Source organism: Myotis daubentonii, chromosome 10 (genome assembly GCF_963259705.1).
Source record: "Myotis daubentonii chromosome 10, mMyoDau2.1, whole genome shotgun sequence".
NCBI classification, from domain to species: Eukaryota; Metazoa; Chordata; class Mammalia; order Chiroptera; family Vespertilionidae; genus Myotis; species Myotis daubentonii.
This window is the reverse complement of record NC_081849.1, coordinates 72,311,727-72,324,353: the sequence shown is the minus strand read 5'-3', so window position 1 is coordinate 72,324,353 and position 12,627 is coordinate 72,311,727. Positions and strand designations below refer to the sequence as shown.

Below are 12,627 nucleotides of genomic sequence, written 5' to 3'. Positions count from 1 at the left end.
CATTCAAGGCTCACCACAACTTGATCCAATTTGTATTGCTATAATTCCAATCCAAGACTTTAACCGAACAGCACATGGGTTGTGGAAACCAGTAGATCAGATCATCTTAAACTGGGATGTACACAAGCACTAAATATATATGGTCTATCGCATGATACTGCACAAAGATCAGTGTTTCCTTATTTAGAATATCCAAAAATAGTGTCTCAAGAGGAGAGTCAACATGGTTTCTTAGAAAAGTATAAAATACCAACTACCAGTACCTAAATTTTAATCCTCAACCAACCACTTTCTAACTACACAACCTTGGGAAATTTATTTAACTTCCCTGGGGCTTAATCTACTTGTAGCATAAAAGGAAAGAGCTGGAACAGTATAAAAATCAGCTGAGACTAAAACACCAATTCAAGACCCCACTAGATGTGATTATGCAGGTGTGGAATGGGGGCCCAAGAATGTTCATTTTTAATAAGCACTCCATGTAAATAATACATGTCCCACAATGAGAAGTATTTAACTAAAAGATCTCAAAAGCCCTGGTTAATATGGCTCAGTTGGTTGAGCATTATCCCATGCACCAAAAGATTGCTGGTTCAATTCCCAGTCAGGCCACATACCCAGGTTGCAGTTTCGATCCCAGTCGGGGTGCATATGGGAGCAACTGGCTGACATTTCTCTATCACACTAACGGATCTCTCTCTCTCTCTCTCTCTCTCTCTCTCTCTCTCTCTCTCTCTCTCAAATCAATAAAAACATTTTTTGGGGGGGAAAAAATCTCATAAATCAATTCTGACTCTAGTCTTTCCATTTCACTTAACAGGGTGCTACTTTCCATGTCCAAGACACAAGTTCTGGCATAAAAAGAAAATTCTCTACTTCATCATGGGATTTGTTTTTGCACCTTTCACCCAATACTTTAAAAAAAAAAAAAAGAAACAATGGATGAGATTTGGCAGTCCTACAAACTGAACTTTCATTCTCTAAAGACAAATACAGTTGAATCAACTAAGTTTTATTTAAATAATTTTTATTGATTTCAGAGAGGGAAGGAGGGATAGAAACATCAATGATGAGAGAATCGTTGATTGGCTGCCTCCTGACCACTTCACACTGGGGATGGAGCCCTCAGCCCCAGGAATGTGCCCTCGACTGGAATCAAACCCGGGACCCTTCAGTCTGCAGGCTAACACTCTATCCATTGAGACAAACCAGCTAGGGTGATTCAACTAAGTTTTAAACCAATTTAAGCACCTACCTAATGCTAAGAATCTGCTGTATCATAATACTCACTATTCTAAAATATGCTTATCTTAATTTTCTCACAAAAACATCTTTAAATTTGTTTTCCCCACTTCAGACAGGTAACAAGGTCATAACTAGGTTTAAGGGAGGCACATCTCACAGAAGAGCATAAATACCCAATCATCACATTTATGAACTGCAGAAGAATCCATTTTAAATTTGAGAGACTATAATCTCTACTCTACAAGTATTCACAATTCTCAAAATTTTCTTCTCCTAGTCTCTGAAAATTTCCAAAGAAATTAAACTAATAATTTTTATTCAATATGTTACCCAGGGCCTGAATCAGTATAAAATTCAAATTACATCCAAATTAACTACTAATACTTTGCTATTACTGAAAGAAATGTCCCAAATTGATGAAAGTATCATTATAACGTAATTAAAATCTAAATAAATGTTTTCCTTGTTTCTTGTCCCTTTCTTGTCCCTAACTTTTCTCCAATGGGTATGTATTTCTTTATATACAAGTTTCAATAAACATACAATGCTTTCCTAAGTAAGAGTAATAGATGTTTGATGCTCTGCTATATTCAACGTACCACCTTAACAACCCCTTTTTAAAAAGTAATGTCTTGCATATATATTAAAAACAAACAAAAACACCTGTCTCGCCCTAGCCAGTTTGGTTCAGCGGATAGAGTGTGGGCCCTCAGACAGAAGCATCCTGGGTTCGACTTTGGTCAAGGGCATATACCACGGTTGCAGGCTTGATCCCTGGCCCTGGTCAGAGCGTGTGCAGGAGGCAACCAATTGATGTGTCTCTCTCACATCACTGTTTCTCCCCCTCCTTTCCATTCTCTCTAAAAAAAAAAATAATAATAAATAAATAATTAATTAATAAATAAATAAATAAATAAATAGATAAATAAATAAATAAAGGAAAATGATCCTCAGGTAAGGAGTAACAAAAACAAACAAAAAACACCTGTCTCAATCATTTCAGAAAAGTGTATTTTATTTTAAAAAAAATTACCTTAAGATTTTAATGAAGGAAGGAATAGCACCAGAATTAAAATACTTATTTTCAGCTCTGTCTAAAAAGTCAAACTACTAGCATTAGTAGCAAATCATAAATCTAAAGAAGTGTAACTCAGGGCTCATTTAGCAGTAATTCTGAAAACTAAATGAGGAATTAGAACTACATCATTAAAAAAATAACTTAACAGTCTAAATACTTAATTTCTGTGTTCTGGATTTCAAATAAGACCAGCATTCAAGAAACTATTCTAAATCCCATTTGTGTAGAAAGCCATGCAGAAATACTATCTGATACTATCTAAATTATCAATACTTCCCCCCCCCTCAAATTTTCTTTTATCTGTTGTGATTACACAAGCAACCCATATGCATTACAGAAAAAACAGAAGAGAAAAGAAAGTAAAACTTCCACAATTCCAATTACCTGGAAAGAAACCACTGCAAAAACCATGTCCTATTCACAATCACCACAGGAAAAATTTATTCAGGAAAGAATCACCAATAGATGCTAAGTCTCTGAGAGGACGGTCTGATGAGGAACAGAATATTTACACAATTTCAAAATATCTCTCCACAAGTTACTTAACCATGACAAAATGACAAACACTAACTATACAATGGAGAAACTACTTAACACCTTAACTAAGCAATCAAAATAAACTTCCTGGTTAAGGTGTAAAAAAAAAAAAAAAGGCATCAAGTGTCTCCAGATGATAGAAAAACACATATTACTTATCTAGTATTCCAGTCAAAAATGCAAAATCTGAATCTAATCATGAAGAAATCTTAAACAAACCCAAAATGAGGGGCACTTATAAATAAATAGTCTGCCAATGTTACAAAAGATAAAGACTGAGGAACTCTTCCAGAATAGAGACTAGAGACCTGAAAATTAAATACAACCTGTGATCCTGGAGTTGCTAGTCAGGCAGTGGTCGGCAAACTGCGGCTCGCGAGCCACATGCGGCTCTTTGGCCCCTTGAGTGTGGCTCTTCCACAAAATACCGACTTCTGCACTATAAGCCACGAAGTTTCAATTGCACTGTACATGCACGCCCGCACGTGGTATTTTGTGAAAGAGCCACACTCAAGGGGCCAAAGAGCCGCATGTGGCTCGCGAGCTGCAGTTTGCCAACCACTGGCCGCGAGTGTATCAGGGAAAGGAAAAAAAAGCTAATAAAGAGCATAATTGGGACAACTGATGAAAACGGACTATGGACAATATTAAAATGTTGTAGTTTAAATACTACATCAATGCTAAATTTCCTGAATATAACCACTCTGGTAACCTAAAGAAAAGATATTTGTTCTTAGGAAATGGATACAGTACTTAAGTATTAAAGATTGTAAGAGGGCATGATATGTGCAATATACTCTCAAATGGCTCAGGAAAAATTTACATATACATACATATATATACATACACGTATACATATATGAGAGAGAATAATAAAGCAAATATGACAAAATGTTAAAAATCAGGAGATCTGTAAGGGTATAAAGAAGTTTTGTACTATTCATGCAACTTTTCTATTAAGTTTGAAATTATTTCAAAATGAAAAATTAAAACAAAAAAACTGGGTTATTTGAAAATCATTCAGTGTGTGTGTGCGCGCGCGCGCGCGCGCGCGCGTGTACTAGAGGCCCAGTGCATGAAAATTCATCCAAGAGTAGGCCTCCCACAACCCCCCCCCCCACAATCCCCCCGCCCTCCAACCTCCCACTTCCAGCACCAGCTTCCCTCCAGCACCTGGGACCCAGGCTGGCTTTCCCCAGCCCCCGCTTCATCAGGAAGGACCTCCGGAATGACGTCCGGTCTAATTAGCACATTACCCTTTTATTATTATAGAAGATTCATTCATTGGTTTGATTTCAATTAGTTTTCGGAGGCCCTCTCAAATACATCTGTGAAAAAAGGCAATTGTTTTCAGATGAATTAGAAGTGTCCCTCTCTTGCTCTCCACCCTCCACACACACACAACATAAATACTCACCCTACCCCATCCAGTCACAGCTAATTAGAAGGATCAAGGTGGAGAATAGTGGCTCTCTGACCCCTTCTCAATTCCTGTGAGGCCCAATTGTACTTTCCTTAAATAAGTTCTGTGAGAATTCCCTATAGCTTTATAACAAATCTTTTATTTAAGCTAGTTGGGGCTGATTTCTTTTCCTTATAGCCAAACAAACCCCGAAACAACAGGCTTTTGAAAAGTAGAAATAAATGGTACAAGACAAATAATTAAATTAATCTTTTGTCTGTGCTTCAAAAATATTATTTTTTTGTATTGGGGATAAATGGTGATGGAAGGAAGACTAGACTTTGGGTGATGAGCACACAATACAATATAAAGATGATGTGTTATAAAACTGTACACTGGAAGCCTATATAAATTTTATTAACCAGTCACTCCAATAAATTCAAAAATATTGTTTTAGTGGGGGCTTAATGATAAGATGTAATAAGGCTGTGTCAATTCAACCAATTATACACCTTTAAAAGAGAAGCAGAAAAGCAAACATGGAACAATCTTATCTTCTGGAGAATAGTATGTAGCAGATTAAATCGGACCATCCTCCCAATTAATTTATGGCTGCTGAAGCACAGTCCCACCAGTCACATCAAGAATCGTCTATCTTTTGCCACACTATTGAAAAGGAAATGGGTTTTCAAATTCTGTACTGTCTTTCTTTAAACAACATATAAAGCAGCATAAAAGAAATTCAAGAGGTCTCTCAAAAATAGAAACTATTAAATTTCATTATTATTCTGAAGTAGGAAAAATAGTATTAGAAGATTTTATCTTTCTCATATATAGTCTCCTGATATGTGAATTTCTGAAAAAAGCAAAAACTGGTTTTTTTTCTTGATAATTATCCTAAGTGATAATGGTTAATTCTTTTAACCAATCATTCCTCATTTCTTTTGCTAAAAACCATTATTGATACTAGGCTTTACCTTACCCTTGGACCAATAGTGAAAAAAATGGAAATCAAGGAAAATTCTGTTTGTCTTTAAATAAAAAAAATGTCTTAAATATCTTTTGAAAACAAGTCAACACAGATTAAAATTTTTATAAATTTTCTGGTCTCAGATAAAATGTTAGATAATGTAATTATGTGAACTTACTTTAAAATTATCTTATAGATACTACAAACCAAAACTAACTCAATCCCACTAGTATATTACTCTGCTTTCTACCATTGGATCAGACCTTAAATGCTGCAGCCACATTGGCTATAACACAGGTGTGATTACTCAATATAATCTTTCTCAATAACAAACTTCAGGACCAACAATGTTTATTACTTTGGATTAACTCTAAATTGAGCAATCATCTAATAGTTGCTACAAAATTATCTCTCTTCTTCAGTTTAGAATAAAGAAAGCTGCATAATCACTTTGTTTCTCATGTTGATCTGTATGTAGGTCCTTTCTCAAACCCAGATTTCACATTTGAGACAGTTTTAAAATGCAAAAATAAATATTTTAATTAAAAATAATCTGTGACTGACCTGTTTATTCAAAATGACCAACATCACAAACAGTTTAGGTAAATAACCAAATCAGATTTTCGATAAAGCTGTAAAATTCACATAAAATACAAAAATGGCTTTCCCTAAACCGTCTAAAAATAAAATTTGATTTATGAGCTGTCCATGAGGAAAAAACAACTGATTTCATATTAAGTGAAACATAGGACTACTGTTCTCTTGACTCTAAGTAAAAAGCATATGTTACCAATGGTTAATAAAAACTTTTTATTCTTAAAGACACAAATAAACCTGAGTCAACAACATTTTTTTTTTATTTTTTTTTTTTTACAGAGAGGAAGGGAGAGGGATAGAGAGCTAGAAACATCTATGAGAGAGAAACATCGACCAGCTGCCTCCTGCACACTCCCTACTGGAGATGTGCCCGCAACCCAGGTACATGCCCTTGGCCAGAATCGAACCTGGGACCCTTCAGTCCCCAGGCCGACGCTCTATCCACGGAGCCAAACCGGCCAGGGCGAGTCAACAACATTTGATTTATAAATGTAGCACTTAGCAAAAAGGTTCACAATAACAAAAAAAAATTTCTTTTGGTTAAGTTCTACCTCTTTATAAAATACACATTGTTTGATTGCAGTAGCAAAAATTTTAGTTAAATACTGTCTAGTTCAAATGTAATGCACTTAAAAACAATTTTCAACCACAAATATTACTCTTCCATACTAAATAAATATTTAGGCAATACTTTATCTTTCACTAATAAAAAAACAAACAAACACGAGACTCCTCTCAACATGTGTACATTGGAAAAGAGACAGTAAAAAAAGACAAAAAAGACAGTGAGCCACTCCAATTTCAACCCAGCCTAAAAGCTAACTTTTATACAGCAACATCTCAAATAGTATCCTTTATATTTTGCCAGTAAACACACAAAAATAATTTTATCATAAAGTAAAAGTAATTCTATATTCAATATTAAAAAGTCTCTCTGGATACAAGTATTTAACACTTATTCTAATATATGACATGAAACAGTCCCCTGATCACTGAATATTTGAGATGTAAATGTGTTCACTTAAATAAAAGCTTTAAATTCAACAAATAATTGGCACCTACCATCTGCTAAGAATAAATCCTTTGACGATAAAAGCTGTTATACACTATTAAATTTTTAAATAAATGTAGCATCTTTTAAGAAAATTCCATTCTAATATTTCTTAAGAAGTTTTTAATAGCTCCTCAAAGTCCAATTGATTTTATACAACATTTTAAACACACAAGGGTAGTACACACTAAAGTCCCAGTAGTAACTTCCAGAGAAGCTGAGTTGTTAGGATTTATATAATATAGTTTTAAAAATAAAACCATAAGTTTAAAGGTCTGATGCATGAAAGTAGGTACTTAACTCTTAGAAATAAATACCAATTTAATAAGTTATCATTTTGCTAAGACCACTAAGGTATGGATTAAGGGAAATAATTTCTCTTAACTTATTAATTGGCTTTTTTCCTCACTTCCTCATTTTTAAATCCAAGAAGTCTTAAAATTTACTGTGGTATATATGGTAAGCATTCTCTGGCTGGAAGCTGTGAGGAAGACAGGCAAGCCAAAATTGTAAGAGAGTTATCAGAGACCTAAAGAATTGAATGGAAATGAAGAAGCCCCGTAAAAGGTTCTAAACTTAAATTCAGATCAAAGGGATCCTATAACTCACACTGACGACAAAAGGGAAGTATGATCAAAATGTAGTCTCTAAAAATAAAATTTGCTCTCCAATTCATTATGGTTTTCTATAAACCCAGTTAAACAGATAAACAACTAATCCCTCAAACTCAGCTATCCTAAGAACAAAGACCATTTGACTAGTTTTCCCCCAAGGGACCAAATGTTTCAAAACTCTGGAAACAAAAATTATGCCTAACCTTTTAAAAATCTGCCTCGACAATCCTAACTTAAAACTTAGTCAACTGGGATGTACAGTAATAAAAAACAAACATTGATAACCATGTTATTTATAAAGGAACCACTTAAAATAAAGTGTAATATACAAAAAAAAAAAAAAAGCCAGTCTGGTTTTATAGGAACCACACATCAAAACAAAAAGAAGCAAACAAACAAACAAAACCCAAAGCAATGAAGCAGGCCAGTATGAAAAAACCTATTCGAATGAAGGCAGCTTTTTTTAACAGTAATTTCTAACTTGATATTGTTTGTTTGAAGCTAAATTAAGTCCACATGCTTTATGTGTCTATAAACAAGGTCACTATCAAGAAAAACCTGGGTATAGACAATGTTTCCTCCTATAGCTACATAAACCAAATCTCCCTAAGAGTATACTGATTTCCTACATTAGATAGTAAGTTAAAAGTACCCACCTTCTTAACCACCGTTATTAATCACTTAGTCTTTCAAACAAATGCACAATCTTTACACAGGAGTTAAGGATCTGTACTTAAATGATCACTCAGCATACTACAAACCCCTCCACAAACTCTCCCACTACCCATCAACAATTCACTTTATAATAAAGTATTTCAGAGATTCTAAGTAAGGTTGATTGCTCAGTCTTCCATGATGAAACTCCCTGTGTCAGTTATTTTTACAATTATTTTGTAGAATAGAAACTTATCAATCTAGTTCAAATATGAACTTTATGATTCTCTTATTGTGTTGTATAGACTTTAGAGGAGAATTTACATTAGAATAGGAGAATCATGAAAGCGAATATACTCTCCAACCTTTTTAAGTACTGCTGGATTAAAAAGCACTCATCTTTCAGTTAGTTCTCAATCAGAATGGTCATTAAATGCCATTAATTGCCCACTCATATCTCACTGCTTAATTCAGGCCAAAAAGATCAACCTCCCACTACAGAGATGAAATCATCATTCACACTTTAAAAAATAAAGCTAAATTACACCACTTCATTTTCTGCATCCATCTATAAGATTCTGAAATTAGCACAAAGTGAATTCAAGACCCTATTATGGTGTGGCTTTCATTTAAAGTCTATTAGGAGTGACTAAATTTCACATCCTATAACAGATAAATGGGCACGTTGAGGGGAGGGGGATCATGAACTAAAACCATACTTTTTTACCTACGTAATTATGATAGTGTGCCATAAGACAATATTAAAAGGCAGCAAAGCATGGAGCTTCCCTTTATTAAATAAAGTACACAATTAACTTAGAAAATTCTTAAGGAATTACTAAATATATGGGGGAAATGGATGCAAAATTTAATAGTGAGAAAAACAAGCATCTCCACACCCTGTGAAGTAACAGGTTTGGGCTTGTTTGTACAGCTCCCTAAAAATTAATCTGAGAGAGTACAAAAACCAAAATTCACAAAATTGGTCAAGACTTGGATGGGAAACATTTCACTCTAGATTAAAACACCTAGTCATACAAACCAGGTTGCACTTAGACACTTACTAATCATTTTAATTTACTTTAGCATACCGACTAAAAGATGTTTGGATTAAACCGAACAAAGCTATTATTTGTCCCCAAAGAATTTTTTTTTAACGTTTAAACGAGTACCTAGCTCCACCATTAAAATTTCTAAGGCTACTACCTGAATGTTATTTTTTTTTTTTTCCAAAGTGGTGTCACTTTATTTGCCTCTCAGGAAAAACCAATAAAATCAATCAGCTAAAACACAGCATTGTCATTTGCAGTGAAGTCCACATATTCTTGTTAACAGTTTACGGAAGAAAAAAGCCCAGTCTTTCCATGTAAACATAATAAGCCTGTAATATGCTGCAGACAAACGCACTGCATGGGGTGTGGAGGACCCGAGCTGATTAGATTACCACAACATCAGCCTGGGGCCGCCATTTTTAGAATCTGTAAAGGACAAAAGAGGGAAATTTCACTTTTTACTTCCCATCTCGGAAATTAAAGGGAAAAACGGGCTATTTTCCAGTTAGGTATTGATGTCTCCAGCCTAGAGCTGAATGCATCTCCCTTAATTCTGCCCAGGCTTTCCAGAGCTCCAAATACCTGACAGAGAGTCACATCTCCAAAAAGGGGGCCAACGGGAAAAACGGGGTTCCCTCCAACGCCAACTCCAGCGCCTTCTCTCTGAAGGTGCACGGTCCCGTTTTGAAGGCAGGGCAGCAGGAGCGGACCGCGGCGGAACGAAGGCCGGGGGAAGCGAGCACTCGGGGTTGTTGTTTCTCTCCCTCCTCCCCCGTGCAGCACAGTGAACCGTTTGTTTCTCCTCCGTGTCTGCTGCCAGTGTCTGTGCCAATCCCCGGGTCAAAATAAGCTTTTCTGAAATGTGCCATATTGTGGGTCCTAAGCCTCCGGCGCAGCAGAGGACAGCGATCCTGCCAGAGACGTGGGGGAGGAGACAGCAGGCTGGGGCCCGGGGTGACCACCCCAGGGGCGGGTTTCCCTGCCCCTGCGGAGGGTGAGAAGCTGTCTCCTTCCCCCACAAAGGGAGCTAGAGACCCGGGCCGCTCGCTCCTCAGCCCCTGCCCTGCGGACGATGGAATTATACCGGGGGCTGCCGGGGAAGAGATGGAAGCAGACGAGGCCTAGGAGTCTCAGCACCTGAGCAAGATGCAGGGGAGGGAGGCGAGGGAGGGCCGGCAGCTCCTGGGACCACTGGGACCAAACCCTGCCCTTCCACCAGCCGCAGGCCCCCCCTCCCCCGAGCAGCCCTAACCTGCCCAGGAGGAGGGCACCCCTCCCTCACTGCCGCTCGCAGGGGGGTTTAACTGCCAGTTTCCCCTTCCCCAGCCCTAAAACCCGCCATAATGCTCCCTTCCTAGGGGCAGGGAAGAGAAAGGATGAATTCTGTCCCCCAAAGCAGCGTCCGGCCGCAACCAAGGTACCAAGAATCAGCGCCTACTGCCCCCCACCGAAGGACTGAGAGGCGAGGACCCCTGGTCCCCCCCGAAACACGTCCCCCCACCCCGCAAGCTCCGTGAGCTCCCAGAGAGACGACAGGCACTGACCTGTGATGTTCACACACCAGACACCCGAGCCCCGTTATTTGTTCGACCCCCCAAGGAGTCTCTCCACACCGTCACGGTCAGACGACCCCCCGACAGCAGCCACTGCGGACACAGGACCCGGCTCCACACACCCCCTCCCCACACAGCAGCGCGCAGCCTCTTCGGCAACCGAGGACCAGGGGAGGGGGCACGCAGTCCGTCCACAGGAACGCGGAGGCGACGGCGAGGCTGCTCCGAGTGTCTACGGCCCCTTTGCTGCCGCTCCCGAACTCAGACGCGGTTTCCGACCGGGCCCCCTGCGCTCGCTCAGTGTCACTGCCTCTGGCTCTGGGAAAATGGCGGCACGGCGGCGGCGGCCGCGGCGGCGGCGGCGGCGGCGGCGGCGTCCGCGGCGTCCAGTGCACGGGGCTTGCCCGCCCCGCTCCGCAGGGGCAGAGGGGGAGGGGACGGAGCTGCCGGCCGCCATTTTGCTTGTGGGCTGCCACCCTCCGCTGTTGCCTCTCCAGAGGCTCCAAGACGGGCACCTGGAGGCCGAGAGGGGGACAGAATCTCCGTCTTTTTTCACAAAAGATGCATTCCACAAGTCACCCAAGGTTTGGGGAAGTTTCCGTGTCTGGTGGGATGGATTCTTGACCCCTTTTCCCCGAGTAGCCCTCAAGTCTGGAGGTCGGTGAGCTTGGGCATGCTACGACTGGATGGGAGCATGATGCCTGCAGGCCCCGGGGACGACCACCTCCTCCCAGCACCCTCCCAAGCCAGGGCACTTTCTCCCACGCTCCGTCCCGGCCTTCCGCTCCCCCCACCCCATCTGGCCTCCAGCGCTAGGTGAACTCGGGGTGTAAAATGACACCCACTGGGGGCCGAGGCGGCTCCAGTGCGCAGGCTCTGGGCACAGGATAAAAGCGGAGCTGGCGAGTCCAGCGCCGTCTCGATGGAGGAGCGAGAAACGGAAGAGGTCGGGGGGAGCAGTAAGAAAAACACAGACACCGTCAGCGCCGCCTCCCTGCCACCGTGTATGGGGTAAAACGCTGTCGTCGCTGTCGGTGCAGTTGCTGTCGCTGCCTCCTACTTCTCTTAGCCCCGGGGAAGGATTTCCCCGCCGAGGGACAGTGCGGGGAAGGGAGCGGGAATTCCTGTGTGTGGCGGTGATTCAGTGGGGGAGGGGCAGACGGTTATCTCGAAGAAAAAAAAGGACAAGGCCAGAGAAGAAAACATGGGTACCCCGCACCCCCCTAAAATGGCACGGTGATTCCCGCTCTGGTTTTCGGGGGGTCTTTCCCCGAAATGGCGGTTTCCCGTCTTGTCCTTGCCTCACAGCGACCCGAACGTCTGGGTAAACCGAGTGGGGAGAGGCAGAGGCGGTCCATGCAGCCAATCAGTGCGTGGCGTGCTCTGTCCGGCGCGCTGTGATTGGCTAGCGATGACTTCATGCTGCAGCAGCGGGTGGGGCTAGAGCCCGGAGGGAGGCTGTTGCAAAGGCAGAGTGGGAGCAGTGACGGCGGTGTTCGTTGCTGCCGCGCCGATGTGGAACCCCACGCAGTGGCGAAGGGAATCTCAAGGCTCTTCCCTGACATTTTCTCCTGTCCCTGCGCGAGGTGAGGGCCCCGGCTCGGCCTCTGCGGAACTTTGGGGCGCTGGCGCGGACGAGGAGACACAATTGCTCCCATGACTTTTGTAACTGCGTCAGGGCAAGATGGCGCCGGGCCTCCTTGGGGCGCGGGGGGTTGCGGGGGGGCGGGGGGGAGAGGCACGTCCACCGCCGTCGCAGCGCATGTGACTGGGCTGCATTCCTGTGGGGTTTGGCCGGGACCCAGGCCGGGGCGGGGAGGGGAAAGGGCTGGGGCGGAGGAGACGGGCGCGGGTGGCTTTGGCGACCTGAAGAG

The 12,627-nt window shown here is 41.5% G+C and overlaps 1 protein-coding gene and 1 non-coding gene across 6 annotated transcripts in view; both read right to left on the bottom strand.

Moving 5' to 3' along the window:
* The window catches only part of KMT2E (lysine methyltransferase 2E (inactive)), a 91,405-nt gene extending 80,521 nt beyond the window's left edge, over positions 1-10,884 (bottom strand). For 4 of the 5 annotated variants that reach the window (XM_059712771.1, XM_059712773.1, XM_059712774.1 and 1 more), the window contains exon 1: positions 10,745-10,882. The gene's annotated coding sequence lies outside the window, so the exon portion shown is untranslated. Of the gene's footprint in view, positions 1-10,744 lie in introns of all 5 variants that reach the window. The other variant, XM_059712772.1, reaches the window with a different exon arrangement.
* On the bottom strand, positions 1,352-1,450 carry LOC132211631 (small nucleolar RNA U13). Its single transcript, XR_009447529.1, has one exon. It is a non-coding gene; the product is annotated as a small nucleolar RNA U13 (small nucleolar RNA).
* Positions 10,885-12,627: the final 1,743 nt, after the last annotated feature.